The sequence below is a fragment of the Caretta caretta genome, chromosome 1 (genome assembly GCF_965140235.1).
Source record: "Caretta caretta isolate rCarCar2 chromosome 1, rCarCar1.hap1, whole genome shotgun sequence".
In the NCBI taxonomy this organism is placed as follows: domain Eukaryota; kingdom Metazoa; phylum Chordata; order Testudines; family Cheloniidae; genus Caretta; species Caretta caretta.
In genome coordinates this window covers 326,142,354-326,150,004 of record NC_134206.1, presented here as the reverse complement: position 1 = coordinate 326,150,004, position 7,651 = coordinate 326,142,354, and positions in this window count along the sequence as shown.

The window sequence follows — 7,651 nt, the reverse complement described above, 5'->3', positions numbered from 1 at the left end:
TTGTGTTGTCTGAAAAATGTTTCCCCCTCGCTGTTCATCCCCTGTTCCAATAATTAATAAATCTATTAAACAGCATCAATCCTAGAACAGAACCTTGTAGCATCAGCTGTATCATCTTTCACCATGTTAAAAACAGACTGTTTATTCCTACAACTTGGTTTTCTGTCTCTGAGCACAGAAGTTTCCAAACTGTGTTCTGTGGATCATGGTGGAGAGGAGAGGTGGCTGACCACTTAGTGCTCGTTCCCCCTTGTTTCCAACTGCTGAACTGCATTATAATACATTAAATAAATATCTAACATTTTGCTTCCATGTATGCAATTGTTGAAGTTGTCAGAGGTATGTTATATATTTGCAAATGGGAAGAAGTGGTCTGCATGATTGTGACTGCGAGGACAGGTTGCATAGTCATGAAACAATCTCTGCATCAAAATCTGGTTCCCACCATGAAAAAGTTTGAAAAGTTTGTTTAGCCCCTTTCTCATCCATGACAGAATGCTACATGTTACCCCATGACTATTTAGTTTCTTAATAGCCTCTTGAGGGAGACTTTGTCAATGGCTATTTCAAAGTCCAAATAAATTATGTCAACTAATTCTCCTAAAACCACTCTTTTGTTGATATGCTGGTTTTCGACTTTGGCAATGGCTTGAGAAAATATTTTCTTAGATGATATAACAGTTGAAAAAACTTTTTACTACAAAAAATCAGACCTAAAAGGTTCTCCAAAATTTGAAACTAAGCCATTGCACACTCCACCAGACAAAAATCATTAAAACCTAGGTCCAGCCATAGCTGATTTATTCGTCCAGATCCTGACCCAAATTCCACTGAAGTCAACAGGAGTCTTTCCATTGACTTCAATGCCTATCTATCTTTAGTTTTATACTCCTGCCCATCACCGTAGTATCTGAGCAGTTGGATCAGGGCCCCAGACCTGAGGCTGATGGTGTTTAAATAGATGTGGTGTTTTATTTTATTCTTTCTTTATTGATTCTTAATCTGCATGTCCTAGACATGTTTCCAGATCAGAATTTTCCTCATTGGAGATTTGAGGGTTGTTATATATCCTAATATATGAGAATCTGTGAATGAATCTTTTAAGCTTCATGTTGCAAGATCTAGTGCTATTGGAATTCCTTCTTCAACAGTTCTGTGCTTTGTATGTCACACCTGATCCACTGTATTAATGCTCTGAAACACTCACAGAAAATAAATATTAAAACATTGGCTGTACTTATACATCTCTCAGACATTTTCCCCCGATGCTGCAACATTTATGATTTTCTTAGTGAGCACTTTGGTTTTATTGCCCTTCTTTTATCTTCCAGAGTGGTAAATTAATTTACTGAGCTTAGAGTACACTGAGTATGTTTCTTCAGGACTCTCCAGGTGCTCAGTTCCACTTCACTATTCCAGTTGATTCTTTACAATGGCACAGTTGTTTTCTTAAAGTTTGTCTTGTTCAAGATCAGAGGCTCTCCCTCATAGAAACCCAAATATGTTAAGCCTCATTCTTAGTAGATTTTGAAAAGTGTCCCTTACATTTTCAACTACAGTCCCGGTGCTTTAAAATTCTTCCATCTTGAAGGGGATTTCTTGTTCCTCGAGGTGAATGTCACTGAATAACATTGAGTTCTACATTACTACATCTGTGCTTCCTTCTCCTATATGTTGTGTCAGGAATCTACCCGGTACCCCACACAGTGCTGTCCTTCTACTGCTTCCTCTGATTTTTATCCTTGTGTACGTTCAAGAAGATAAAATCCCAGAATCGCTTGCATTTTGCTTAGGAATTAATTATTTTAAGCTTCATTTTCCAACCCTCTTTATCATTAATTACTTTAAATATTTGAAAGAAAATGTAATGCTGGATAGTCCTGGAGACTGATGTCCTCTGCATAGCCACAGCAAAGATGCAGCATCAAGAAGTAGCCTAATGTCAGTTTCCTACGCTACCTTGCCAAAGTGTTTCTGTCATTTAATCTTCCCACTGAGACTGCCATCTAGTTCCAATTCTGTTAGTGGCTTTTGTAATGTGGAGGCCTGTCCACTGGGAAGTCGACTGAGATTACAGCAGTCACAGAACAGCCATCAAACGATAACAACTTTCACTCATTGTTAGCCAAGGTTGGATTTGAACAGGCAACCTAGAAATAATAGTCTATTCTACGTAAGTTCTTGTATTGACCAAATCACTGTGGTATCTGAACACTTTCTAATAGTGCATTAAGCAATATGGCTAACATCTGTCACCTATACAAGACTCTATCTCAGTACTAATCCCCTAAAATATCTAAGAAGTCTTTGATAAAGCACATCTTATTGTATGCATGCTGTTATTTGAAACTGTTAAATACATAGCTGTTTGAAGTTTCTGTAGGATTTTTCCCCTCACTGTATTACAAATATAATACATATGTATATAATACAAAAACCAGAAACAAATAAACAAATTCTGTAAAGAAGGCTTTTTTTCTTTCTCAAGAAATTATATAATGTAAAGCATTTTGTTTGTATGTCATGCTCTTAGAACTAATTTATGCATCATGCACACAGATTGGTAGTTCTGAATCCTACCTGATGTGTTTTCTGTGAAGCCCTTTAGAAGAAGGTATCCAAGAAATTCAAGGCAGAAAGCAACCCCAAACTTTCTCTGAGGCAAGCAGCTATTGCTGTTCTTCATTTCAAAATTTCCCTATATACTGGTGGAAGATGTAGTTATATGGGGAGCTTTAATAACTAACTTCCATTAACTTTTACAAGAATATGAAGATTTCACTGTAGCCTTGACCATTGAGCCTGTCCTCAAGCAGGATGATAAGAGTGGTTTCGTTAAGTTCTCTGTGAGATTGTGTAATGATGTTTGGGGAATTGCTTTTAGTGGTTTGCAGAGGTTAATATAGACGAATACACGTGAATAAAAACCCAGAGAAATTGCTTGTTGCAATCTTGTGCCCTTGTCCTGCCACATCTCCTTAACAGAGACAAGCCAGGTCAGTACTTGGATGGGAGATCTCAAGGAAACTTCTGAGGTCTTGTCTACTCCTGAACCATATGTTTTAGGCTGTTCTGGGGTGTGTGAAAAATTCATCCCCCCGAGAAACAAAGTTACGTTGACCTAAGTCCTGGTATAGACACTGCTAGGTCAACAGAAGAATTCTTTTCAGAGTAGCAGCCGTGTTAATCTGTATTCGCAAAAGAAAAGGAGTACTTGTGGTACCTTAAAGACTAATCAATTTATTTGAGCATGAGCTTCCGTGAGCTACTGCTCACTTCATCGGATTTGAGCTGCATGTCCCGGCACAGTTTGGAGACCCCATTCTACACAGTGGGTGAATCACACAAACAGTAACATTGTTCTTTGGAGTAAAAAAAACAGCATAAGCTTTCGTGAGCTACAGCTCACTTCATCGGATGTGAGCTTCATGGTTCCGGCACAGTTTGGAGACCCCATTCTCTCAAAGCCAGCGATTACTTCAGGAACATCTTTGATGCCCGCCACTTTGGGGTAAACCACACACCTAATTGCCTCAGAAGCCTCCACCATCACTCAAGAGCCATTTATTCAAGGGCTCTTGCTGCCATGTAAAGAAAGCATGCCAAGCACAATCTATGCCCCGTGCAGTTTTGTTGGTTCACAGTAAGGAGGAAGTGGTAATTTCCAGTAACTAACTAGTACTGAGAGCCATCCCACTCCCGGTCATTTTTAATTCAGATTTCTTTTATTGTAAGCTGGCATTTCAAGTCATTTTATGACATGCTGAGGGTTGTAAAGTTTAGTAAGGCAGCAATTTTGGGCTGATGATTAAAATGTATATATTTACATGATACCACCAGTGCCTCAAAAGCAACGTGCAGCACTTTGTCTTTCATAATGCAGAGTTTTGCAATCCTTCACTGCCAGTATTACAAATGATGCCTGGTTATTCTGAGTACAAACCGCAGAATGTTTAATAAAATATTTCAATGATTTTACTTTTTTAAAATTGACCAATTTTTTCTTAAAATGTGAAGTTTCTTCACTTTCATTGGAAGCTTGCTTCTTGCCAACTTCACAGTGTGAGTTTCTCAGCAATAAAAGACCTGTAACAATGGTCAAAAAATTGACTAGAATTGTTGAGTCATGGCATCATTTTAACCATGTTTGTACTCAGAGTCTAGATACAGCAACATGCACAATCTGCACTATGGCAGGCGCTAGTGGCATGTGAAATCACCATGAATTGAGAATCATGGCAGTGCGTGGAAGCCAAATTATAAAGTACCCCAGGTCTGGTTTTGATGGTCCCTGGGGAATCAGGGAGGGCAAAACACTGGAGCTTGGCTTGCTCTGTGCTTTGGTACAGAACTGGTCACTCTAATGCTGTATGCAAACTCATAGACTTGGAGGCTGAAGGGACCATCACAGCCATCTAGTCTGACCTCCTGCACATCGCAGGCCACAGAACCTCACCCACCCACTCTTACAATAGGCCAATAACCTCTGGCTGAGTTACTGGAGTTCTCAAATCGTGATTTAAAGACTTCAAGTTACAGAGACTCCACCATTTACTCTAGTTCAAACCAGCAAGTGATTCATGCCCCACATTGCAGAGGAATGGGGAAACCTCCAAGGTCTCTGCCAATCTGACCAGGGGGAAAAGTCCTTCCCGACCCCAAATATGGTGATCAGTTAGACCCTGAGTATGTGGGCAAGACTCACCAGCCAGACACCTGGGAAAGAATTCTCTGTAGTAGCTCATAGCCCTCCCCATCTAGTGTCTCATTGCCAGCTGTTAGGGATATTTGCTAAAAGCAGTAGCGGATGGGCCATATGCCATTGTAGGCAACCTCATCATCCCCTTCCCTCTATAAACTTATCAAGCTCAGTCTTGAAATAAGTTTGGTTTTTTGCCCCCACTGCTCCCCTTGGAAAGCTGGTCCAGAACATCACTCCTTTGATGGTTAGAAACCTTCATCTAATTTCAAGCCTAAACTTGTTGATGGTCAGTTTATATCGATTTGTTCTTGTACCAACACTGGTCCTTAACTCCTCTCCCTCCCTTGGTGTTTATCCCTTTGATGTATTCATAGACAACAGTCAGATCTCTCCTCAGCCTTAGTTTTGTTAGGCTAAACGAGCTAAGCTCCTTAAGTCTCCTCTCATAAAGCAGGTTCTCCACTCCACTGATCATTCCAATAGCCCCTCCCTGAATCTGTTCCCGTTTGAATTCGTCTTTCTTAAACATGGGAGACTAGAACTGCTCAGACTATTCCAGATATGCTATCACCAGTGCCTTGTACAATGGTAATAACACTTCCTCTCCACGCCATTTTAACACAGGCTAAGTCCCGGGAGGAATAAATCGCTCCAATACAGAAAAAAAAATAGGTCTGGATTTGCCTTACCTCTGGAAATGGTTGGAAGACAGGGCTCTGGGGTGTAAAACTTCACAGAATTCCCCCGGCAGAGCCTTCCTTGTATTGGTTCACCTAAGGGGCAGGGTTTGTACCCTTGAGGAATAGCCAGTGGCTTTGGTCCCAACACCCACAGATAGCCCAGAATCTAGGCAGACTCTGTGGGATCTGCAAGAGGCTAGGGCTATTCACCCTTGGGCCCTGTATTCCAGCACATGTTGCAGCATCCCTCTGGTTCCTTCGCGGCACTGCTCTGTTCAAGTCATACTGTTAGGGAAACTCCTCCAACAGCTGCTCCAAGGATATCCCTTTAATGGTGGGTTTGTCTAGCGTGGAGTGGGGCTGTGGGAGAGATAATGCACTCTGAGATATATGCAGGGCTGGAGGAAGATGCTGCACAACCTCCAGCAAAGGCTCTGACCTATCACATCACACATACTTGGATATAGCAGTGTGCTCATATTGTGTAGAAAATATGAATGTCTTCAATTGTTAGCAGGAATATTTCCATTGCGTTCCTGGAGCTGGCTGCTTTCAGTCAATCATTTTTGTTGCCATTGTGTTTTTGTTGATAATTCTATTTACATTTCTCCATGAATGTGGACCCAGCACTGTGGCTTCTGATCACTCTCCTGGAAGAACAAAGAAAACCCATCATCTCTCACACATCTCACATGTACAATAAAGCCAAAGCAAAAAAAAGAAGACTTCAGCAGTATGAGGATGTGCTGGGTTCAGTAGGCGTAGTTACCAGCTGAGGGCCTGCAGATAGATAGTGTGAGAGATGGTGGGCAGAGACACTTGCTGTAATCAGCCTCTTTGGGGGAGGGACCGAGAGAGGTTATCAGAGCCCCTACAGGCTATATGGCCAAGGTGACTATGGAATGCACATGTAACACCAACAAATCCCGGTTGTTGGTGGGCGCGACTGGCCCTGGGACCTCTGGAGCTTAGTGCATGAGCCTCTACTGCAGGGGTGGGCAAACTACGGCCTGCAGGCTGGATCTGACCCCTCGGGGCTTTGGATCTGGCCTGCAGGAGTGCCACCCCCATGCTGGTGTGGGCCCCGCGCCATCAGCACCACGTCCCTGTGGCCCCGGGTTGGGGGGGCAGAGGGCTCTGCGTGCTGCCCTCACCTATGTGTTCCACATCCGAAGCTCCCATTGGCCACGGTTCCCCATTTCCGGCCAATGGGAGCTGTGGGAGACAGTGCCTGCAGGCAAGGGCAGCGCATGGAGCCCTCTGCCCCCACCCCAGGGGTTGCAGGGACGTGGTGCCGGCCACTTCTGGGAGTGGCACAGGGTCAGGGCAGGCAGGGAGCCTGCCTTAGCCCTGCAGCGCCGTTGCCACCCCAGAGCCGGTCCAGGTAAGCGATGCCGGGCCGGACCCCACACCCCAAACACCTCCTGCACCCCACACCCCAACCCCCTGCCCGGAGCCCCCTGCTGCACCCCACATCCCTCCTGCACCCCAACCCCCTGTCCTGATCCCCCTCCTGCACCCCAACCCCCTGCCCTGAGTGCCCTTCTGCACCCTGCACCCCTGCTGCACCCAACCGCCTGCCCTGAGCCCCCTCGTACTCCCCTCACCCTTTCTCTGCCCCAACCCTTTGCCCTGAGCCCCTTCCTGCCCACCGCATCCCCTCCCACACCCTGCACTCTCTCCTGCACTCCAACCCCCTGCCCCAGCCCTACGTTCATGGCCCTGCATGCAATTTCCCCACCCAGATATGGCCCTCGGACCAAAAAGTTTGCCCACCCCGCTCTACTGCATGAGCTAAAAGCCATATGCTTGCTAGCTAAGGCTGTAGAGCAGACTCATAATCTCTCTCTAAGTGGTCTCGGTCCCACAAGATGGGACAGAGCACCACTCCCAGGAGTTTGTAGGTTACACACAGATTTGCATTTTCCCCTCAGCAGCTTCTTTCATCAGCAGGGCTTCTGTATTACCCCAAAGCTGCTCCCACCTGACTGAAACCCCCAGAGACGGTGATAGTGGTGTCACTGCAGGTCCTCCCTCAGTGTGAATAACCCTTCTAGAACAGGGGAAAGGATGGCAGAAAAAGGTGTAATTTACTCTTTTTTGAACCTGACCCTTGCTATCTATACTAACATCTTTGTTAGCTATTTGTAACAGGCACCTGGAACTTGGGCCTAGCACACTCCTGTTACTTGGCTCTGCCCCATCCACTTTGGGCCATGCCAGGTTCCTTGCAGCACCACTGAGGAAGGGAATCACAAGCCCTTTTGCC